Below are 26275 nucleotides of genomic sequence, written 5' to 3'. Positions count from 1 at the left end.
CCGTAATACACATACCCTGCTGAAATCGCATGTGAAACTTCCCGCGAACCCCAGTTATACACGTACCCCACTCGCACAGGCCCTTTCGTGTGTGAAACTTCCCACGAAACCCTGTAATACACGTACCCTGCTGAAATCGCGTGTGAAACTTCCCGCGAACCCCAGTTATACACGTACCCCACTCGCACAGGCCCTTTCGCGTCTGAAACTTCCCGCGAACCCCCATAATACATGTACCCTGCTGAAATCGCGTGTGAAACTTCCCGCAAACCCCAGTTATACACGTACCCCACTCGCACAGGCCCTTTTCGCGTGTGAAACTTCCCGTGAACACCAGTTATACACGTACCCCACTCGCACAGGCCCTTTCGCGTGTTAAACTTCACGCGAACCCCAGTAATACACATTCCCCGCTTGGCGTTTGCTGTTTGGCAGCCCTGTAAACTGGTCCAGGGTTAGCGCAGCCCTTTGCACTGGATTGGGGATTTTGATGGCTTTTCCCTGCGCTAGGGGCGTTCTTGGGGGCGTAACTGGCGCTGCTGCAGGGTCGCTGCGCCACTCTGTGCCATGGCTGGTTTTGGAGGCGAAAATCCATGAATACGCTGTGCGTGGAAATTGATTTTAGCATACGCGGCTGGCGCAGACATATGCACGCGCACACTGTGCGCTAGCGCCACTTATGCGCTAAATTCTAGTAATTACCCTTAGCATGTAGCAGAAGCAGTAACACAACTTGTAGCAGAAGCATAGACACAGCATGTAGCAGAAGCAGTAACAACATGTAGCAGAAGCAGTAACACAACCTGTAGCAGAAGCATAGACACAGCATGTAGCAGAAGCATAGACACAACATGTAGCAGAAGCATAGACACAACATGTAGCAGAAGCATAGACACAGCATGTAGCAGAAGCATAGACACAACATGTAGCAGAAGCATAGACACAGCATGTAGCAGAATCAGTAACACAACATGTAGCAGAAGCAGTAAAACAACACGTAGCACAAGCATAGACACGGCATGTAGCAGAAGCATAGACACAGCATGTAGCAGAAGCAGTAACACAGCATGTAGCAGAAGCAATAACACAACATGTAGCAGAAGCAGTAACACAACATGTAGCAGAAGCAGTAACACAACATGTAGCAGAAGCATAGACACAGCATGTATTTTGTATTTGTATTTATTTTATTTATAAAGCGCAGCCAGGCCCGGGGGCATACGGGCGCGTACGTTAGATCTGGTTACAGTTACAATTAAAAGCAGTCAACAAAGGGTTATGTTACAGTTACAGGTCTGTACATACTAGTGTTGCAAGTGCATACATACATAATCAAAGATGTCGTACATACATAGTCTAAGATAAGTACATTAATTACAAAAGTGTGCAGTCAGCAGTCAATCCTGCTAGGAACAGGAGGTTAGGCTGTCATAGAGTCCATATTGTGAAGCCAACACTTCGTGTTGTGTTTGAATAGGTTAAATGAAGGTTCTGCTCGCAAAAGCGCAGGGATTGTGTTCCATAATTTAGAAGCTTGTACAGGGAAGCTAGCTCCTCCTGAGTTATGAAGTTTGAATCTCGGTATGGACATAGTGTTAGCTTGTGCTGCTCTGAGTGGTCTTGAGGAGGTGTGAGGCGTAAATTGGTTGGTAAGGTATGCTGGTACCAGGTTGGCTCTGGCTTTGTGTGTAAGGGCCAGAGTTTTGAGGGCTATTCTGTGCTCGACTGGAAGCCAGCGTAGTTTGCGTCTGGTTTCAGAGATGTGCGCCTTTTTGGGAATGTTGAGGGCGGCCCTGATGGCATTATTTTGGATTACTTGAAGTTTGTTGATATTTTTGTGGCTAGTGCCTAAGTAAAGGGCATTACAATAGTCTATTTTGGATAGGACTAATGCTCTAGCAAGAGTAATGCAATTGGATGAGGAGATGAACGGCCTACATGCAGTGATCAGCTTACAGGTGTAAGCAGCTGATGATGCTACTGCATTAGTTTGTTTGGAGAAGGATAAGGTATCATCGATGTAGATACCAAGGGTTTTGGTATTATTTGACACGGGGATGAGATTGCCATCTATGGTGAAGGATTTGAATGCATGATTAAGATTTTTGAGTTTGGCGTGGGTGCCAAGGATGATGAGCTCAGTTTTTTCGTCATTGAGGCAAAGACCATGATGTGCCATCGATGCTTGAATTACTGAGTATATTTCATTAAGGGTTTTGCTGTCTGTTTCATAGTTGCCCGAGATAGGAATGAGTATCTGGGTGTCATCCGCGTAATTAGTATATGTGACACCCAGATAGTCAAGGATATCAAAGAGGGGCTTTGTGAATACAATATAAAGTGTCGGGGACACACAAGAGCCTTGCGGGACTCCACAGGGTACTGGCGAGGGTTCAGCAGAATCAGTGGGAGAGAAGACCCTCATGGTTCTGTTCGCCAAGAAGGAACTGATCCAAACTGTGGCTGTGTCTGAGAAGTGTGCTGCAGTTTTCAAGTGGTGACAGAGTGTTTGGTGGTTGACCAGGTCGAAAGCTGCTGACAGGTCAAGCAGTAAAAGGAGTGCCAGTTTGCCATTGTCTTTCAGGATTTGGATCTGGGTCGTGAGATCTATTAAAGCAGTTTCCGTACTGTGTCTAGGTCGGAAACCTGATTGCCTAAGTCCTAAGAGATTGTTTGATTCTAAGTAGGCCTGTATTTGTAAGTAGGCTGCTCTGTCCAGTATTTTTAATAAGAAAGGTACAGTCGTTATTGGCCTATAGTTAGACGGGTTGGCTGGGTCAAGTGTAGGTTTTTTGAGGAGTGGTATGACCCACGCGTCTTTTAGGTTGTCAGGTACTACTCCAGATTTGAAGGATGCATTGATGAGGTTGGTGATGAATGGTGCTAGATCGTGCGCGGCGGCTTTGATGGTCGGGGCAGGGCAGGCATCACCTTGGCAATTTGAGGGTTTGAGTTTCCTGATGATGTTTTCTACTTCCCAAGTTGAGAGGGGTGAGAAGCTGAAAGGTTTACAAGTTGACTTAAAGGTAGGTGATTTGTTAGGTAATTGTTTGTAGTCCGGGTCAGCTAGTAGTAGGGATTTTTTAGCATTGATTTTAGATTGTAGGCGAACTATTTTATCTAATAAGGCCTTCTGAATATTACTACACCATAGTGCGTCAGTAACACATTTGTCTATAGGGGCAATGGGGGATTCTAATTCTTTCAGAATCTTAAAAAGTTCTTTTGTGTTGGATTCCGCTTGTGTAATCCTTTTGTTATAGGTGTCTTTTTTAGCAAGAAGGATGGCTTCTGTGTAACTGGAGGAGGCTAGGGCTAGCTCAGTCTTATTGGATGCTGTGGGATGTTTTTTCCAATGTGCCTCAGCGGTTCTCTTGGTTTTGCGTAATTCTCTTAACTGCGGAGTGAACCAGGTGTTAAGGTGACGCTGTGGTTTAGGTTTCCGCAATTTTAGAGGGACGATGGTGTTCAGTGCTTTGAGTATAGCCTGGTTGTAGATATCCACTAAAACTGTGGGGTCATCTGAGTCAATATTGTTCAAGATGGGGAGTAATAAAGGTAGGAGTTTGTCAGGAGTAATGTCTTTCTTATTTCTCGTGCTGGTGGCTGGGGCGATGATAGGTGCCAGGTGTGGTGTGTTGGCTTTGATCGAGAAGGTTATTTTATGATGATCATAGCAGAAGCATATGCACAGCATGTATCAGAAGCATAGACACAGCATGTAACAGAAGCATAGACACAACATGTAGCAGAAGCATAGAGACAGCATGTAGCAGAAGCAGTAACACAACATGTAGCAGAAGCATAGCCACAGCATGTAGCAGAAGCATAGAGACAGCATGTAGCAGGAGCAGTAACACAACATGTAGCAGAAGCATAGACACAGCATGTAGCAGAAGCAGTAACACAACATGTAGCAGAAGCATAGACACAGCACGTAGTAGAAGCAGTAACAACATGTAGCAGAAGTAGTAACACATTATGTAGCAGAAGCATAGACACAGCATGTAGCAGAAGCATAGACACAACATGTAGCAGAAGCATAGACACAATATGTAGCAGAAACAGTAACACAACATTTAGCAGAAGCAGTAACACAACATGTAGCAGAAGCAGTAACACAACATGGAGCACAAGCATAGACACAGCATGTAGCAAAAGCATAGACACAGCTTGTAGCAGTAGCAGTGTTACAGCAAGTAGCAGAAGCAGTAACACAACATGTAGCAGAAGCAGTAACACAAGTAGCAGAAGCATAGACACACCATGTAGCAGAAGCATAGACACAGCATGTAACAGAAGCAGTAACACAACATGTAGCAGAAGCATAGACATAACATGTAGCAGAAGCAGTAACACAACATGTAACAGAAGCATAGACACAGCATGTAGCAGAAGCACAGACACAGCATGTAGCAGAAGCATAGACACAGCATGTAGCAGAAGCAGTAACACAACATGTAGCAGAAGCAGTAACACAACATGTAGCAGAAGCATAGCCGCATCATGTAGCAGAAACATTGACACAGCATGTAGTAGAAGCAGTAACACAACATGTAGCAGAAGCATAGACACAGCATGTAGCAGAAGCAAAGACACGGCATGTGGCAGAAGCATAGACACAGCATGTAGCAGAAGCATTAGCACAACATGCAGCTGAAGCATAGGCACAGCATGTAGCAGAAGCAGTAACACAACATGTAGCAGAAGCATTGACACAGCATGTAGCAGAAGCATAGACACAGCATGTAGCAGAAGCATAGACACAGCATTTAGCAGAAGCAGTAACACAACATGTAGCAGAAGCAGTAACACAACATGTAGCAGAAGCATAGACACAGCATGTAGCAGAAGCAAAGACACGGCATGTGGCAGAAGCATAGACACAGCATGTAGCAGAAGCATTAGCACAACATGTAGCTGAAGCATAGGCACAGCATGTAGCAGAAGCAGTAACACAACATGTAGCAGAAGCATTGACACAGCATGTAGCAGAAGCATAGACAGAGCATGTAGCAGAAGCATAGACACAGCATGTAGCAGAAGCATAGACACAGCATGTAGCAGAAGCAGTAACACAACATGTAGCAGAAGCATAGCCGCATCATGTAGCAGAAACATTGACACAGCATGTAGCAGAAGCAGTAACACAAAATGTAGCAGAAGCATAGACACATCATGTAGCAGAAGCATAGACACGGCATGTAGCAGAAGCATAGACACAGCATGTAGCAGAAGCACAGACACAGCATGTAGCAGAAGCATTGACAAAGCATGTAGCAGAAGCAGTAACACAACATGTAGCAGAAGCATTGACACAGCATGTAGCAGAAGCATAGACACGGCATGTAGCAGAAGCAGTAACACAACATGTAGCAGAAGCATAGACACAGCATGTAGCAGAAGCAGCAACACAACATGTAGCAGAAGCATAGACACAGCATGTAGCAGAAGCAGTAACACAACATGTAGCAGAAGCATAGACACAGCATGTAGCAGAGGCATAGACACAGCATGTAGCAGAAGCAGTAACACAACATGTAGCAGAAGCAGTAACACAACATGTAGCAGAAGCATTGACACAGCATGTAGCAGAAGCATAGACACAGCATGTTGCAGAAGCATTGACACAGCATGTAGCAGAAGCAGTAACACAACATGTAGCAGAAGCATAGACACAGCATGTAGCAGAAGCATAGACACAGCATGTAGCAGAAGCATAGACACAGCATGTAGCAGAAGCAGTAACACAACATGTAGCAGAAGCATAGACACAGCATGTAGCAGAAGCATAGACACAGCATGTAGCAGAAGCATAGGCACAGCATGTAGCAGAAGCATAGGCACACAATGTAGCAGAAGCAGTAACACAACATGTAGCAGAAGCATAGACACAGCATGTAGCAGAAGCATAGACACAGCATGTAGCAGAAGCATAGGCACAGCATGTAGCAGAAGCATAGACACAGCATGTAGCAGAAGCAGTAACACAACATGTAGCAGAAGCATAGCCACAGCATGTAGCAGAAGCATTTACACAGCATGTAGCAGAAGCATAGACACAGCATGTAGCAGAAGCAGTAACACAACATGTAGCAGAAGCATAGCCACAGCATGTAGCAGAAGCATTTACACAACATGTAGCAGAAGCATAGACACAGCATGTAGCAGAAGCATAGACACGGCATGTAGCAGAAGCATAGACACGGCACGTAGCAGAAGCATAGACACAGAATGTAGCAGAAGCATTAGCACAACATGTAGCAGAAGCATTAGCACAATATGTAGCAGAAGCAGTAACACAATGTGGAGCATAACGAATAACACAGAATGTAGCAGAAGCATTAGCACAACATGTAGCAGAAGCATTAGCACAGTATGTAGCAGAAGCAGTAACACAATGTGGAGCAGAAGGAATAACACAACATGTAGCAGAAGCATAGACACAGCATGTAGCAGAAGCAGCAACACAATGTGGAGCAGAAGGAGTAACACAACATGTAGCAGAAGCATAGACACAGCATGTAGCAGAAGCATAGACACGGCACGTAGCAGAAGCATAGACATGGCACGTAGCAGAAGCATAGACACAGCATGTAGCAGAAGCATTGACACAGCATGTAGCAGAAGCATTACCACAACATGTAGCAGAAGCAGTAACACAATGTGGAGCAGAAGGAATAACACAACATGTAGCAGAAGCATAGACACAGCATGTAGCAAAAGCAGTAACACAATGTGGAGCAGAAGGAGTAACACAACATGTAGCAGAAGCATAGACACAGCATGTAGCAGAAGCATAGACACGGCATGTAGCAGAAGCATAGACACGGCATGTAGCAGAAGCATAGACACGGCATGTAGCTGAAGCATTGACACAGCATATAGCAGAAGCATAGACACAGCATGTAGCAGGAGCAGTAACACGACATGTAGCAGAAGCATAGACACAGCATGTAGCAGAAGCAGTAACACAACATGTAGCAGAAGCATAGACACATCATGTAGCAGAAGCAGTAACACAACATGTAGCAGAAGCATAGACACAGCATGTAGCAGAAGCATAGACACGGCACGTAGCAGAAGCATAGACACAGCATGTAGCAGAAGCATTGACACAGCATGTATCAGAAGCATTGACACAGCATGTAGCAGAGGCATTAGCACAACATGTAGCAGAAGCAGTAACACAATGTGGAGCAGAAGGAGTAAAACAACATGTAGCAGAAGCATAGACACGGCACGTAGCAGAAGCATAGACACGGCACGTAGCAGAAGCATAGACACGGCACTTAGCAGAAGCATAGGCACGGCACGTAGCAGAAGCATAGACACGGCATGTAGCAGAAGCATTGACACAGCATGTAGCAGAAGCATTAAGCACAACATGTAGTTGAAGCATAGGCACAGCATGTAGCAGAAGCAGTAACACAACATGTAGCAGAAACATAGACACAGCATGTAGCAGAAGCATAGACACGGCATGTAGCAGAAGCATAGACACGGCATGTAGCTGAAGCATTGACACAGCATGTAGCAGAAGCATTAGCACAACATTTAGCTGAAGCATAGGCACAGTATGTAGCACAATCAGTAACACAATGTGGAGCAGAAGGAGTAACACAGCATGTAGCAGAAGCATAGACATGGCATGTAGCAGAAGCATAGACATGGCATGTAGCAGAAGCATAGACACGGCATGTAGCAGAATCATTAGCACAACATGTAGCTGAAGCATAGGCACATCATGTAGCAGAAGCATAGACACTGCATGTAGCAGAAGCATAGACTCAGCATGTAGCAGAAGCATAGACACAGCATGTAGCAGAAGCATAGGCACAGCATGTAGCAGAAGCATAGACACAGCATGTAGCAGAAGCAGTAACACAATGTGGAGCAGAAGGAGTAGCACAACATGTAGCAGAAGCATAGACACAGCATGTAGCAGAAGCATAGACACGGCATGTAGCAGAAGCATAGACACGGCATGTAGCTGAAGCATTGACACAGCATGTAGCTGAAGCATTAGCACAACATTTAGCTGAAGCATAGGCACAGCATGTAGCTGAAGCATAGGCACAGCATGTAGCAGAAGCAGTAACACAATGTGGAGCAGAAGGAGTAACACAACATGTAGCAGAAGCATAGACACAGCATGTAGCAGAAGCATAGACACGGCATGTAGCAGAAGCATAGACACAGCATGTAGCAGAAGCATTAGCACAACATGTAGCTGAAGCATAGTCACAGCATGTAGCTGAAGCATAGGCACAGCATGTAGCAGAAGCATAGACACAGCATGTAGCAGAAGTATAGACACAGCATGTAGCAGAAGCATAGACACAGCATGTAGCAGAAGCATAGACACAGCATGTAGCAGAAGCATAGGAAAAGCATGTAGCAGAAGCATAGACACAGCATGTAGCAGAAGTATAGACACAGCATGTAGCAGAAGCATAGACACAGCATGTAGCAGAAGCAGTAACACGACATGTAGCAGAAGCATAGACACAGCATGTAGCAGAAGCAGTAACACAGCATGTAGCAGAAGCATAGACACAGCATGTAGCAGAAGCATAGGCAAAGCATGTAGCAGAAGCATAGACACAGCGTGTAGCAGAAGTATAGACACAGCATGTAGCAGAAGCATAGACATAGCATGTAGCAGAAGCAGTAACACAACATGTAGCAGAAGCATAAACACAGCATGTAGCAGAAGCAGTAACACAACATGTAGCAGAAGCATAGGCACAGCATGTAGCAGAAGCATAGGCAAAGCATGTAGCAGAAGCATAGACACAGCATGTAGCAGAAGTATAGACACAGCATGTAGCAGAAGCATAGACACAGCATGTAGCAGAAGCATAGGCAAAGCATGTAGCAGAAGCATAGACACAGCATGTAGCAGAAGTATAGACACAGCATGTAGCAGAAGCATAAACACAGCATGTAGCGGAAGCAGTAACACAACATGTAGCAGAAGCATAGACACAGCATGTAGCGGAAGCATAGACACAGCATGTAGCAGAAGCATAGACACGGCATGTAGCAGAAGCATAGACACAGCATGTAGCAGAAGCCTAGGCACAGCATGTAGCAGAAGCATAGACACAGCATGTAGCAGAAGCATAGACACAGCATGTAGCAGAAGCATAGACACAGCATGTAGCAGAAGCAGTAACACAACATGTAGCAGAAGCATAGACACAGCATGTAGCAGAAGCAGTAACACAACATTTAGCAGAAGCATAGACACGGCATGTAGCAGAAGCAGTAACACAACATGTAGCAGAAGCATAGACACAGCATGTAGCAGAAGCATAGACACAGCATGTAGCAGAAGCATAGACACAGCATGTAGCAGAAGCATAGGCACAGCATGTAGCAGAAGCATAGACACAGCATGTAGCAGAAGCATTGACACAGCATGTAGCAGAGGCATTAGCACAACATGTAGCAGAAGCAGTAACACAATGTGGAGCAGAAGGAGTAAAACAACATGTAGCAGAAGCATAGACACGGCACGTAGCAGAAGCATAGACACGGCACTTAGCAGAAGCATAGGCACGGCACGTAGCAGAAGCATAGACACGGCATGTAGCAGAAGCATTGACACAGCATGTAGCAGAAGCATTAAGCACAACATGTAGTTGAAGCATAGGCACAGCATGTAGCAGAAGCAGTAACACAACATGTAGCAGAAACATAGACACAGCATGTAGCAGAAGCATAGACACGGCATGTAGCAGAAGCATAGACACGGCATGTAGCTGAAGCATTGACACAGCATGTAGCAGAAGCATTAGCACAACATTTAGCTGAAGCATAGGCACAGTATGTAGCACAATCAGTAACACAATGTGGAGCAGAAGGAGTAACACAGCATGTAGCAGAAGCATAGACATGGCATGTAGCAGAAGCATAGACATGGCATGTAGCAGAAGCATAGACACGGCATGTAGCAGAATCATTAGCACAACATGTAGCTGAAGCATAGGCACATCATGTAGCAGAAGCATAGACACTGCATGTAGCAGAAGCATAGACTCAGCATGTAGCAGAAGCATAGACACAGCATGTAGCAGAAGCATAGGCACAGCATGTAGCAGAAGCATAGACACAGCATGTAGCAGAAGCAGTAACACAATGTGGAGCAGAAGGAGTAGCACAACATGTAGCAGAAGCATAGACACAGCATGTAGCAGAAGCATAGACACGGCATGTAGCAGAAGCATAGACACGGCATGTAGCTGAAGCATTGACACAGCATGTAGCTGAAGCATTAGCACAACATTTAGCTGAAGCATAGGCACAGCATGTAGCTGAAGCATAGGCACAGCATGTAGCAGAAGCAGTAACACAATGTAGAGCAGAAGGAGTAACACAACATGTAGCAGAAGCATAGACACAGCATGTAGCAGAAGCATAGACACGGCATGTAGCAGAAGCATAGACACAGCATGTAGCAGAAGCATTAGCACAACATGTAGCTGAAGCATAGTCACAGCATGTAGCTGAAGCATAGGCACAGCATGTAGCAGAAGCATAGACACAGCATGTAGCAGAAGCATAGGCACAGCATGTAGCAGAAGCATAGACACAGCATGTAGCAGAAGTATAGACACAGCATGTAGCAGAAGCATAGACACAGCATGTAGCAGAAGCATAGACACAGCATGTAGCAGAAGCATAGGAAAAGCATGTAGCAGAAGCATAGACACAGCATGTAGCAGAAGTATAGACACAGCATGTAGCAGAAGCATAGACACAGCATGTAGCAGAAGCAGTAACACGACATGTAGCAGAAGCATAGACACAGCATGTAGCAGAAGCAGTAACACAGCATGTAGCAGAAGCATAGACACAGCATGTAGCAGAAGCATAGGCAAAGCATGTAGCAGAAGCATAGACACAGCGTGTAGCAGAAGTATAGACACAGCATGTAGCAGAAGCATAGACATAGCATGTAGCAGAAGCAGTAACACAACATGTAGCAGAAGCATAAACACAGCATGTAGCAGAAGCAGTAACACAACATGTAGCAGAAGCATAGGCACAGCATGTAGCAGAAGCATAGGCAAAGCATGTAGCAGAAGCATAGACACAGCATGTAGCAGAAGTATAGACACAGCATGTAGCAGAAGCATAGACACAGCATGTAGCAGAAGCATAGGCAAAGCATGTAGCAGAAGTATAGACACAGCATGTGGCAGAAGCATAAACACAGCATGTAGCGGAAGCAGTAACACAACATGTAGCAGAAGCATAGACACAGCATGTAGCGGAAGCATAGACACAGCATGTAGCAGAAGCATAGACACGGCATGTAGCAGAAGCATAGACACAGCATGTAGCAGAAGCATAGGCACAGCATGTAGCAGAAGCATAGACACAGCATGTAGCAGAAGCATAGACACAGCATGTAGCAGAAGCAGTAACACAACATGTAGCAAATGCATAGACACAGCATGTAGCAGAAGCAGTAACACAACATTTAGCAGAAGCATAGACATGGCATGTAGCAGAAGCAGTAACACAACATGTAGCAGAAGCATAGACACAGCATGTAGCAGAAGCATAGACACAGCATGTAGCAGAAGCATAGACACAGCATGTAGCAGAAGCATAGGCACAGCATGTAGCAGAAGCATAGACACAGCATGTAGCAGAAGCATAGACACAGCATGTAGCAGAAGCATAGACACAGCATGTAGCAGAAGCATAGACACAGCATGTAGCAGAAGCATAGACACACCATGTAGCAGAAGCATAGGCACAGCATGTAGCAGAAGCAGTAACACAACATGTAGCAGAAGCATAGACACAGCATGTAGCAGAAGCATAGACACGGCATGTAGCAGAAGCATAGACACAGCATGTAGCAGAAGCATAGGCACAGCATGTAGCAGTAGCATAGACACAGCATGTAGCAGAAGCATAGACACAGCATGTAGCAGAAGCATAGACACAGCATGTAGCAGAAGCAGTAACACAACATGTAGCAGAAGCATAGACATAGCATGTAGCAGAAGCAGTAACACAACATGTAGCAGAAGCATAGACACAGCATGTAGCAGAAGCATAGACACAGCATGTAGCAGAAGCATAGACACAGCATGTAGCAGAAGCATAGACACAGCATGTAGCGGAAGCATAGACACAGCATGTAGCCGAAGCAGTAACACAGCATGTAGCAGAAGCATAGACACAGCATGTAGCAGAAGCATAGACACAGCATGTAGCAGAAGCAGTAACACAATGTGGAGCAGAAGGAGTAACACAACATGTAGCAGAAGCATAGACACAGCATGTAGCAGAAGCATAGATACAGCATGTAGCAGAAGCATAGACACAGCATGTAGCAGAAGCATAGACACAGCATGTAGCAGAAGCATAGACACAGCATGTAGCAGAAGTATAGACACAGCATGTAGCAGAAGCATAGACACAGCATGTAGCAGAAGCATAGACACAACATGTAGCAGAAGCATAGACACAGCATGTAGCAGAAGCAGTAACACAACATGTAGCAGAAGCATAGACACAGCATGTAGCAGAAGCTTAGACACAGCATGTAGCAGAAGCATAGACACAGCATGTAGCAGAAGTATAGACACAGCATGTAGCAGAAGCATAGACACAACATGTAGCAGAAGCATAGACACAGCATGTAGCAGAAGCAGTAACACAACATGTAGCAGAAGCATAGACACAGCATGTAGCAGAAGCATAGACACAGCATGTAGCAGAAGCATAGACACAGCATGTAGCAGAAGCATAGACACAGCATGTAGCAGAAGCAGTAACACAACATGTAGCAGAAGCATAGACACAGCATGTAGCAGAAGCATAGACACAACATGTAGCAGAAGCATAGACACAGCATGTAGCAGAAGCATAGACACAGCATGTAGTAGAAGTATATACACAGCATGTAGCAGAAGCATAGACACAGCATGTAGCAGAAGCATAGACACAACGTGTAGCAGAAGCATAGACACAGCATGTAGCAGAAGCAGTAACACAACATGTAGCAGAAGCATAGACACAGCATGTAGCAGAAGCATAGACACAGCATGTAGCAGAAGCATAGACACAGCATGTAGCAGAAGTATAGACACAGCATGTAGCAGAAGCATAGACACAGCATGTAGCAGAAGCATAGACACAACATGTAGCAGAAGCATAGACACAGCATGTAGCAGAAGCAGTAACACAACATGTAGCAGAAGCATAGACACAGCATGTAGCAGAAGCATAGACACAGCATGTAGCAGAAGCATAGACACAGCATGTAGCAGAAGCATAGATACAGCATGTAGCAGAAGCATAGGCACAGCATGTAGCAGAAGCAGTAACACAATGTGGAGCAGAAGGAGTAACACAACATGTAGCAGAAGCATTAGCACAACATGTAGCAGAAGCATAGACACAGCATGTAGCAGAAGCATAGACACAGAATGTAGCAGAAGCATAGACACAGCATGTAGCAGATGTATAGACACAGCATGTAGCAGAAGCATAGACACAACATGTAGCAGAAGCATAGACACAGCATGTAGCAGAAGCATAGACACAGCATGTAGCAGAAGCATAGACACAGCATGTAGCAGAAGTATAGACACAGCATGTAGCAGAAGCAGTAACACAACATGTAGCAGAAGCATAGACACAGCATGTAGCAGAAGCATAGACACAGCATGTAGCAGAAGTATAGACACAGCATGTAGCAGAAGCATAGACACAGCATGTAGCAGAAGCATAGACACAACATGTAGCAGAAGCATAGACACAGCATGTAGCAGAAGAAGTAACACAACATGTAGCAGAAGCATAGACACAGCATGTAGCAGAAGCATAGACACAGCATGTAGCAGAAGCATAGGCACAGCATGTAGCAGAAGCATAGACACAGCATGTAGCAGAAGCATAGACACAACATGTAGCAGAAGCATAGACACAGCATGTAGCAGAAGCAGTAACACAACATGTAGCAGAAGCATAGACACAGCATGTAGCAGAAGCATAGACACAGCATGTAGCAGAAGCATAGATACAGCATGTAGCAGAAGCATAGGCACAGCATGTAGCAGAAGCATAGACACAGCATGTAGCAGAAGCAGTAACACAATGTGGAGCAGAAGGAGTAACACACGTATAGTTGTAGCAATAGCAGCTCGATGGACCAATGTGCTGAGTAGTTTGTAAAGCTTGGGTTCTCCAAATGAAGACTCTGACATCTCCTGAAGTACTGGTTACTTATTTAATAAAGTTCTTGTTCTTTATATCCAGTACATTGATTCAGGCAAACACGAGCTTAGGGAAACATGCAGCGGCATCCACTCAGGGACACTACATCTCTCCGACTGACTCACTCAGAACACTCAACCATACATCAGCATTCTCACAGGTTGCATTCCATGTCACTCACCCAAGGCTCCATGCATACTACGAGGGATACAGGGAAGGCCAGGTGTCTACATAGTTCACCAACGAGTTAGCTAGTTGTTCTCTGTGTTCATGCAATTGCAAGGTCTGTAGCAGCCTGTGTCCTCACAGGCCAAGTTGTTAGTGGCCACTTTGCTCCTATTCTCATTTCTAGAAGAGAAAGGTGTGGCCTGTAGCTTAAGCTAGTCCAGTTTTAACCCTTGCATGCTTTCATCCCCCACTTATCGTTGACCCTGGAACCCACAATGCGAGTTCCCAATTTAAGGCATGTCAATGTGTCCTGAAGTAAGCGGGCTGCCGTCGTCTGTTGGGGTGGTGTCAAGATTGCGGAGGGACCACCGGAGCAGCATGCAAGCCTGCTGAAATGACGATATGGGCATTGTGCAGTGGACCACTGAATCAAGTAACACTGACTGAGGTAGCAGAGATTGGAACCCTGCCTTGTCTGTGCCACTTGCATCATTTACCAACAACTGGCAGAGCCCAGGCACAGTTTAGAGAGAGTCCCCGGCTGTCTTCCTCCCAGCTGACGGCAGCTTAGAGAGAGTCCCCGGCCGTCTTCCTTCCAGCTGATGGCAGCTTAGAGAGAGTCCCCGGCCGTCTTCCTCCCAGCTGACGGCAGCTTAGAGAGAGTTCCTGGCCGTCTTCCTCCCAGCTGACGGGCAGCTTAGAGAGAGTCCCCGGCCGCCTTCCTACCAGCTGGCGGCAGCTTAGAGAGAGTCCCCGGCCGTCTTCCTCCCAGCTGATGGCAGCTTAGAGAGAGTCCCCGGCCGTCTTCCTACCAGCTGACGGGCAGCTTAGAGAGAGTCCCCGGAAGTCTTCCTCCCAGCTGACGGGCAGCTTAGAGAGAGTCCCCGGAAGTCTTCCTCCCAGCTGACGGGCAGCTTAGAGAGAGTCCCCGGCCGCCTTCCTCCCAGCTGACGGCAGCTTAGAGAGAGTCCCCGGCCGTCTTCTTCCCAGCTGACGGCAGCTTAGAGAGAGTCCCCGGCCGTCTTCCTCCCAGCTGACGGCAGCTTAGAGAGAGTCCCCGGCCGTCTTCCTCCCAGCTGACGGCAGCTTAGAGAGAGTCCCCGGAAGTCTTCCACCCAGCTGACGGCAGCTTAGAGAGAGTCCCCGGCCGTCTTCCTCCCAGCTGACGGCAGCTTAGAGAGAGTCCCCGGCCGTCTTCCTCCCAGCTGACGGCAGCTTAGAGAGAGTCCCCGGCCGTCTTCCTCCCAGCTGACGGTAGATTAGAGAGAGTCCCCGGGAGTCCCCGGCCGTCTTCCTCCCAGCTGACGGCAGCTTAGAGAGAGTCCCCGGCCGTCTTCCTCCCAGCTGACGGCAGCTTAGAGAGAGTCCCCGGCCGTCTTCCTCCCAGCTGACGGCAGCTTAGAGAGAGTCCCCGGAAGTCTGCCTCCCAGCTGACGGCAGCTTAGAGAGAGGCCCCGGCCGTCTTCCTCCCAGCTGACGGCAGCTTAGAGAGAGTCCCCGGAAGTCTTCCTCCCAGCTGACGGGCAGCTTAGAGAGAGTCCCCGGAAGTCTTCCTCCCAGCTGACGGGCAGCTTAGAGAGAGTCCCCGGCTGTCTTCCTCCCAGCTGACGGGCAGTTTAGGGAGAGTCCCCGGCTGTCTTCCTCCCAGCTGACGGCAGCTTAGAGAGAGTCCCCGGCCGCCTTCCTCCCAGCTGACGGCAGCTTAGAGAGAGTCCCCGGCCGCCTTCCTCCCAGCTGACAGGCAGCTTAGAGAGAGTCCCCGGCCGTCTTCCTCCCAGCTGACGGCAGCTTAGAGAGAGTCCCCGGCCGTCTTCCTCCCAGCTGACAGCAGCTTAGAGAGAGTCCCCGGAAGTCTTCCTCCCAGCTGACGGGCAGCTTAGAGAGAGTCCCCGGCCGTCTTCCTCCCAGCTGACGGGCGGCTTAGAGAGAGTCCCCGGCTGTCTTCCTCCCAGCTGACGGCAGCTTAGAGAGAGTCCCCGGCCGCCTTCCTCCCAGCTGATGGCAGCTTAGAGAGAGTCCCCGGCCGCCTTCCTCCCAGCTGACGGCAGCTTAGAGAGAGTCCCCGGCCGTCTTCCTCCCAGTTGACGGCAGCTTAGAGAGAGTCCCCGGCCGCCTTCCTCCCAGCTGACGGCAGTTTAGAGAGAGTCCCCGGCCGTCTTCCTCCCAGCTGACGGCAGCTTAGAGAGAGTCCCCGGCCGCCTTCCTCCCAGCTGACGGCAGCTTAGAGAGAGTCCCCGGCCGCCTTCCTCCCAGCTGACGGGCAGCTTAGAGAGAGTCCCCAGCCGGCTTATTAGCCTTTTGGAAGTGGGCCAGGCCACAGCAGAAAGCTCCAAGCCACTTTGCCCCTCTGACCTGCGCATACAGACCTATTGCTTTTGATATCTTCATTCCCGGCACAAGTAACATACACAAAATCATCTTTAAATCCTTTTCAATGGCGTCCACAGCAAGCTACATAGGATGTGCTGAACGTGTAATGTGCTGACGGAAAGCTAGAAAATACTTTTTTTCTCTGCATACTGTACAGAGCATGAAGGACTATGAAAAGGTTAATGCAGCGGAGTCTGCTGCAGAGTCTTTTGGTTGCGGTTGCGAGAGGACTCTACAGCTTTTGCTCCTGAACCATGTGAGGACCTGCTTCTTGTCCTACCTTTGTTTCACCTGCTTCCACCTGGTGACTTTAAATTACCCAGAAGACCGCAGAGCGGCCGCGGAGTCTGCTGCAGAGTCTTTTGGTTGCGGTTGCGAGAGGACTCTACAGCTTTTGCTCCTGAACCCTGTGAGGACCTGCTTCTTGTCCTACCTTTGTTTCACCTGCTTCCACCTGGTGACTTTAAATTACCCAGAAGACCGCGGAGCAGCCGCGGAGTCTGCTGCAGAGTCTTTTGGTTGCGGTTGCGAGAGGACTCTACAGCTTTTGCTCCTGAACCCTGTGAGGACCTGCTTCCTGTCCTACCTTTGTTTCACCTGCTTCCACCTGGTGACTTTAAATTACCCAGAAGACCGCGGAGCGGCCGCGGAGTCTGCTGCAGAGTCTTTTGGTTGCGGTTGCGAGAGGACTCTACAGCTTTTGCTCCTGAACCCTGTGAGGACCTGCTTCTTGTCCTATCTTTGTTTCACCTGCTTCCACCTGGTGACTTTAAATTACCCAGAAGACCGCGGAGCGGCCGCGGAGTCTGCTGCAGAGTCTTTTGGTCTTTAGGCTCTGCAGGCTCCGCGGCGCCCCCCCAGAAAATCCACCTACTGAATCATTCAAAGACATTCAAAACCGCGCAGGTGACCTGCTTCTCATCACGTTACATACACCCAAAGCACCGCTGCCCGCCCCGCGGGATCTTCAACCCGTGACAGGCTCCTCGTCTCCCACCTATCCACGCTCTGCATCACTGACGCCGAACTTGCTGATCGACTTGAGCCCAGTCGCGACCGCTGCGCTGTCCCCTCGTGTGCTTGCATCGGCTGGCCTGGAGCTGCGCGACTCACCTCTGACGCCGGAGCCTGCCTGTGCCTAGCGTACACGCGCCTCCACTCCACCTGACACCGAACAGAATCCTCTGCTGCTCATGCTTTTGCAGCCTCGCCCCTGCCACTTAACGTGCTAACTCCCGGCATCCCCAGCTACCCTCGTTGATCAGGAGACCGAAAGGGTTTGCCCCTTGGATCCTGAAACCTCAACCCTAACCGCTCCAGAGAAACAAAACGATCATACAACCTCGTACCATTCGCTGATCAGGAAACCGAAAGGGGCCCGCCCTTGGATCCTGAAAGCGCACTTGATCCTCTACAGAAGACCGAAACGAAGATACACCAGTGCAGCCTCGCAGACCAGGAGACCGAAAGGGTCCGGCCCTTGGATCCTGAAAGCGCAACTCGAGCCACTACAGAAGAGCGAAACGAAGATACACCTGCGCAGCCTAGCTGATCAGGAAACCGAAAGGGTTCGACCCTTGGATCCTGAAAGCGCAACCTGATCCACTACAGAAGAGCGAAACAAAGATACACCTACGCAGCCACCGCTGATCAGGAGACCGAAAGGGTTCGACCCTTGGATCCTAAAAGCGAACTTCAAAAAAAAAAAAAAACACGGGAGACCGCAACGAACATACATCTGCGTACCTTCATCGAGCGGGAGACCCTTGATTCCCAAATGACACACCATCTAACCCAGCTCAATCTAGTACAGTAAGCTGCCTACAACCTTACTCTCGGCCCTGAAACAACTTGACCCCATAAAAAAACCAAAACGTTCGAATCAGACAAAGACAACAGCAGCAAGCCCTAACCAGGGGGCCAGTACTCTGAGAAACCAAACAGAAACCTCGCAAAACTTAAGTTTAGCAATCTACAATCGGGAAACAATGGCTACAAGTCGCACCAATAAACAAAACCCAACTCAACGCCCAAAAACAAGACAAACAACCAAGACCGCGATCGCTAACACCACGGAGCAAGATTCACTACAGCTAACATTGGAACAATCCTTCAAGAAAGTGACATTGTACCAAGAAATTCCAAAGTCCCTGACACAGTGTTCAGATTCTAAACAGAACTCAGAAGACGCCAGAGACCAAATTCTAGAAACTGTTAATTCCACTGTGACATCCCCCCAACTATCAGTGGAGTCACACAGTACAGTACAAAATCAGCAACTAATCTCATCTGAGGTAAACAGCCCGGACACCAAACCTCAAGCTCAGAAACCAACTACAAAACCTGGACAACCCATTATGTCCGTGGCATCATTACCGCCTCTCCAACTCGAATTTGAACAACAACTGATCAGTCCTTCAATTGCTCTGAACACAAACCACCAGCCCACAAAACAAGATCCTTTAAACAACGTGATACAAGACACCTTGACAAACCCTACAACCAGCAACAAAGAACCCATGGAACTTACAACCAAACAGTTGCAGACGACCACAAAACAGGACTTAACACCGGACAAACAAATCCGAAATCAGCAATCCATGAAATCGAAGAAACTACACGAAATGGATAGCAATCCTCAGGAAATGGCTAATAATCAAGAACCAAAACTCACAGCTGACCCTGTCGTCTTCAAGCCAACCTCAACCTGCCAACAAACTGAACGAACACAAGACCTAACTACAAAACTAGCAGTTCCAACACCAGACCAACTGAAGCAAAAAGAAAAAGCAAGATTAGCACGGCTTGCGTGGCTTAAAACCCACAACTCCGTTAAATCCACCAGCACAGTGGAACCAACAACATCCAAAACAAGAAACAAATTGGCAAAACTATCACTGGACATTACCGAAATCGAGTCAATCATGACTACTGCAGAAAAAAGAAAAGAAGTATTTGGAGAACGAACAGAAGCAAATCAAATGCAATCAACTTCAACCCCATGTATCCCCTATGGAAACCAAAACAAGCAGATGAAAAAGGAACGACAACCGGAACTGGATGAACGTAAAACTGTCCCATCACGATTCAACTATGACTCGGATGAATCCTACTATACCCCTTACCCAATAATCAAGAACCAAAAACCAAAAGACCCCCAACAGAAAAACGACAACCATGAACAAGATGAAGAAGATACACACCCAAGAATCCCAACAACAATGTTAGACTTGCAAAATATGCTCATCGCAACACTCTCCCAGTCAATGATCCCCTTCTTGAAATTACAAGAAGACTTGAAAGATTCAATAAAAGATCAAGCGACCCTTCTAGCACTAATCCATTCAAAACAGATACACATCGAACATTTTGTCTCGACAGTGGAATCAAGACTGACAATAGAAGCAGACGAGACACACCGGTGGCAACAAAGATTAGCTGAGATCGCAGGAGGAGACCGACAAGAGAAAACAAAACTTACAGGAGAACTACTACAGATGCTCAAAGAACATCATCAGCAACAAGCAACCAGACCAAACGACCAACGGCTACAAACCTCGCCGTTTCCAAAATCACCACAATGTCCAATTCAGACACAACAACTACCTGAAACAATCACAGATCTTGCCCAACAAATACTGAAAGAACCAAGTCAAAATATTACTAACAAAAAAACAGATATCATCATCTCAAGCAACATAACAAAGAATCCAAAGGAAAACTTTCAGATTTTCGAAAAAGAAAAAACAACAAACGAAATAAAAGGCACCCAACAGAAAAATAACAAAAAACGACAAACGGGCTCGCGAGCGTTTCTAAGAAATATAACCCAGAACACCCAAACTGCTCAACAATCAAAGAAGAAACTACCAGCTGCCAACACACAAAGTATTCAAGTTCAGCTAGCCCAGACAAAACCCAAACTAGCGCAACCTACCCTGCCACAATTGCCGATCGACGAGGAATTGCTCGACATGACCACCCATGAAGAACAACCATTAGAAAACAATCAACACTCTCCACAACCATTAATCCAGACGAGTTACATAATAATCGACGAATACGCCTCAATACTCGACCAACAATCAAATCAAACTCAAGACAACTCTACTGAAATCTCCCTAGAAGAAATCTCAATGATCTCAATGGAAAACATCTCAACACTCACAACCAGAGATGAGCCCTATGACCCCATCTCGTCAATCTCGATAACAACAACACCACAAGACCACAGTCAACACAGCCAGATCCGACCAACATTCGTCAATCCACTACGACAAAATGAAACATATGAAATCCACATTGAAAATGCAAATAAAAACCAGGAACCGGTAATTCTAAATAGAACAAACCTACTATGCCTTTTTGGCGTAATAACTCGCCTGAACAAACTCACAACAAAAGATATTGCTCTGATAACCTTTAAAGACGATCGGAACTTGGACAAGATTGTCATAGAGCTCCCAGACCCAAATAACCAAGAACTCATCATATCAACAAGAAGACAATTACACAAATTAGGCTTCTCATGCTGGGCATCAACATCCTCAAGAATACCAAGCAAACCAAAATATAAAGCAACCGCAAGTTACGAAGGAAAATACATTGAACAAAGGAAACAAAAACAGGCAACTGACGATAGATACTCAAATCGTGCCTCAGAAGAAGCAGACTCAAACAGAATTAACAAACCCAACAGACCTAGCTTTGAAACTCCCTCATCAGATATTGCATCTACAGAAGACTCAACAAGAAGCCAACGACCAGACAGAGATGCCCATGCAATCAGAAGAATCTATGACTTCGAAAACACCTTTTTAGAAACAGAATCTACAGAATACTCAATGAACTCAAACTCATAACAATTAATGAACTATGGATTTAATTGGTCATTGTGCTCGTGGAACACCAGAGGTAATCTACATCTATTCACGGACACAGCCGCTGAACTAGAGCAATACCATTTCATATGTCTCCAAGAAACCTGGGTCAGCGACCCACCGGCATGCGATGGTTTTATCACATTCCTAAACCCAGCTATCGTACAAAAACAAGGAAGACCTGCTTCAGGCTTACTCACCCTAATCAAGATAAACCCTCACAGCACAGCAATACTCTCCGAGAATATAAACCCTTGGACGCAACTGACCATAATAACATCTACAAAAAACCAGCAAAATCGAGAAGACAAAAACAACTCAACAATCCTAATCCTAAACCTCTATTGGAACCCTCTAGCAATATCAACAAACACGTTCCTAGACGGAGTTTTCATCTCAATTGATGAGGCCACAACTAAATACCCGATATCGGAAATAATAATCTGTGGCGATCTGAACATCAAGTTATACGATAAAAACGGTGGCCTCTTAAAGCACTCAGAATTATCGCCAAATGCAAAGAGATGGATAAAAGAAACCACGACACGCAACCTACTCCTCCTAAGTCAAGGGAACACTTTGAAATCCTATACACCAACATGGAGCAGAGGTTCGTCCCATGCAATCATCGATTATATATTTCTATCTGAAAAACTTCACCAATCAGTCACAAACGTACAGACGATATTAACGGACAGGAGCGACCACAACCAACTTACCGCACACTCTGAAGCGACACTAGAAAAAACAGTGACAGCACTACCACCTCCTCCATTAGAACTAAACGGAACAACAACAAGACTGAGAATCCCACAAGCATCCTTAACCTCACTACCGGAAAAATTCCTACAGGCAAGACTGACAAATGCTATAAAAATCGACTACGAATGGATCCTAATTCCGTTCCAACAAATCAGTAAAAATCGCCCGCAGAAAGACCATCGACATTCCTACAACCAAGAAATTGCCGAAAGGAAAAAAGCCCTAAACCGAACAATAAGACAGTTAAAGAAAACTCCAGCTCTCGATACTTCATACCAGATCAAAATTCTGAAAAACAACCATCGAAACTGGACTAAATCACAAAAAAGTCTCATTCAACAAGCAGATGCTGAACAAATACTGAAAAGCCACAAATCCCACAATACAAAAGAACTTTGGAACCTACTCAATGACAATCAACAAAAACAGCATAAGCTTACAGCTAATGTAACCCAAGAAAAATGGATAACGCACTTTACCACCATTTACGCACCACGAGAAACAGTTCAACAGAATACACAGACTACAACAGACCCAACATGGAAAGTACACGCAGAATTTGAAGATTTCATTTTCCTGATTAACAAACTCAATACTTCTAGAGCACCAGGCCCAGATGGACTATCTAATGCCATAATCAAAGAAGATCCAAACGCTTGGGCAAGCCTCCTATGCCACATCACAAACCTGATCAATAAACTGCATAGAATACCTAACTCCTGGAGAACAGCAGTAATCGTACCAATCCATAAACAAGACAGTACTTCTAAACCAACTCACTGCGTGGGCCATAAAAAACAACAAATTCTCGACCAGACAAACAGGATTTACGGCCAATGTTGGAACAAACCTCAACCTGATATTACTACAAGTAATTAAACATGAAGCTGTCAACTCCAACTCGACAATTTACGCAGCATTCATTGACCTAAAAATGGCTTTTGACGCAATCTCGCGCGAAAAACTATGGACGAAACTTAGAACATGGAACTGTCCATCTGACATCCTAGAACCGATTATTCTACTGTATTCAAAAACCACGATAAAAGTTAGATTGTCGAGACAAGGAACTACAACACCTGCCATACCAACAGAAAACGGACTCAAACAAGGCTGTCCACTCGCAGCGACACTCTACAACTTGTTCACTGCTGATATTGAAGACCATCTAAAATCACACAAAACCAATCCCCCTAAAATCAACTCGATCCCAGTCCCAGTCATGGCATACGCCGATGACATCGTGTTACTAGACAAAACACCGACTGGGTTACAAACAACACTGGCAGACCTAAGCCAGTACATGAAAAAAAATGAACTAACGATCAATACGGAAAAAACAAAGACAATGACTCTCACCAAACCACTAAAAAAAAAGAACAAACCAGCGTATCTTTACGATCGACAATGTTGAAATAGAAAATGTCACTTAGTTTAAATACCTTGGGATCACAATAAACCAGTCTAAATCAGAAGAGCAGTGGCTAGACAAAATCGAACAAACATCCCAAACGCTATCAAGACAAGGCTGCCTCCTTCACAGAAAATACGGCAAGTTCTCCTTCAAGCCAATTATCTCCTACTACAGACACAAGTACATTCCGATTCTCACCTATGGTACTGAAGCAATGCTGAACGCTCAGAGAGTCAACTGGACAAAATATGAAGCGGCTCTCTGGCGCAAAGTCCTTCGCCTCCCGCAAACATTTCCAATGCCAATAATATGCTACGAATTGGCAACTCAATCAATTGAATCAGTCGTACAATGGAAAAGACTAGACATTTTTCGCAAAATATTGACAGACGGGAAAACTCCAGCAATTCAAATACTGCGACATAAAGAAAACACCTTCAACACGACAATATTGCAAAAATGGAAAGATACAATGAGAAAAGAAATGGTTAGTGAAAATATCACAGAAGAACTACTCATACTTCATCCACAACACGCAAAAACAAAACTGCTGCACAATGACTGGATGAAGACCATTCAACAAAAAAATACCTACAAACAGAATCTACACTGCACAAAAGACAACAGGAGAATCCACGAACCACCAGCCTACCTGCAAACCTTTCCAGACCAAACCATTCGAACAACATTTCTAAAAATTTGCCTAAACATTCTTCCTACAAAAGCATACCTAGCTACAAAAAGACAGATCAAGCAGGAAGACAACTATTGCAGGTTCTGCAAAGACCAAAAAATCGAGGAAACCATATTCAACCTCGTCATGGAATGTAACGAACTCGCGTCACAACGCAAAGAATTTGGTGCTTTTTACCAACTCTCATCGATACAAATGTGTACGCAAGAAAGATGGACCGCTCTCCTCAGCGGCCACAACAACAAGTACACTTACACAATTGCTCTCTTCCTATCTTCTATACTCGAACTAGACAAACAAAATTAAAAAAAAAAAAAAGCCAATCCAACTTAACCAAATGATGAAAATGTTTTCAAATAAACTACAGCATCAAAAAAAAAAAATAACTTGTTTTGCTTACACATCATTTTGTGAAAACATTAATTCAGCATATTGATGAAATGGGACCATGCTGAGCAAATTATTATTATGGAACAAAGAAAAAAGATTCACAAAACCTGGCAAAGTTGTGTAGTGAAACACAACATTTTATTCCGAAAAGCATTACTGTTTTTTTCCTCCCCAACCCCCTCCAGCACTATCTGAATTGTCGTCAGGCCTAGTATGTTAGTCGCTTGTTTTGTTCCTCCCCCCCTTTCTGCACCCCTCTCCCTCACCTTTTGTTTTTCTCCAGCTCTACCAGAAATGTCGTCACGCCTAGTATGGTAGTCGCCTGTCTGTTTCCATTTCCTTCCTACTCTCCCACTCCCTTCCTTATCTATGTCTTAGCTCTTACACTTTCTGAAATGTTGTCAGGCCGAGTCCGATAATTAATTTCACATCCTTACTGTTCATGGCCTGTAAGAATGTCATAAAATTACGCTAAAACCATGACCACGGTGGTGATATCGCCACCACCGTGAACATGACGTTAAACATTGCTTGGTGAGCTGAATCAGGCCACAGGTGCACCAAATGAGCCCAGCTGGACCCAGCAGGCCACTGGGAGCTCACAAAAGGACCACACCCAGGCCAACTCCAAACACAACTATGCAGGCAGCAGCTCTAGCAGCAGTGGGACTGGGGCTATTGAACCTACAGCCAGCACTGCACATGGTGGCAGTAATGGTGCAGAGGAGGATAAGGTGGAGGCGGAGGAGGCACAGGCAGCATTTAGCAAACCCTGCACAAATGCCAAACCCAATTGTGCAGCCGGCACGACCCCGCAGGCAGCCTGCAATACCCCGCATCAGGGCCTCACCCTGGAACCTGACCCCAGGACAGATCCACACATTATACCAGCTGGACCATCCAACCATCATGTACATCACCCCATGATAGAGGGCAAAATCAGCAGCCACATTGACATTACCACCGCCACTCCCCCTCCTGAAGATGGTGTTGGTACTGCATTTTCTTGGCACCAGAACTTATCAGCACACAGTTGGTGAGCTGCATGGGCTCTCACAACCCTGTTTTTCAAAAATATTGGGACAGGTACTGGATGCACTGTTGCGCCATGTGTCGGAACACATCGTCCTACCCCATACCCTTGCCCAGGTCATTGCCACCAAGTTGGCCTTCCATGCCATTGCGGGCATGCCAAATTGCATAGGTGCAGTAGACTGCACCCACATAGAGCTGACAGTACCACGTGCAATAGAGATGGTGTACCGCAACAGAAAACTGTACCACTCACTGAATGTACAGATGGTATGTGATGCCGGACAAGTAATAACACATTGCTGCGCAAGTTTC

The 26275-nt window shown here is 46.2% G+C and overlaps 1 protein-coding gene across 6 annotated transcripts in view; it reads left to right on the top strand.

Moving 5' to 3' along the window:
- LOC138468398 (zinc finger protein 84-like) overlaps positions 1-26275 on the top strand; it is a 296278-nt gene that overhangs the window by 234027 nt on the left and 35976 nt on the right. The gene's annotated exons all lie outside the window — the stretch shown is intronic.

The sequence above is a fragment of the Ambystoma mexicanum genome, chromosome 4q (assembly GCF_040938575.1).
Source record: "Ambystoma mexicanum isolate Mex_15411 chromosome 4q, UKY_AmexF1_1, whole genome shotgun sequence".
Lineage (NCBI taxonomy): Eukaryota > Metazoa > Chordata > Amphibia > Caudata > Ambystomatidae > Ambystoma > Ambystoma mexicanum.
The sequence above is the reverse complement of the archived record's forward strand: the minus strand, read 5'-3'. Positions and strand labels throughout refer to the sequence as shown.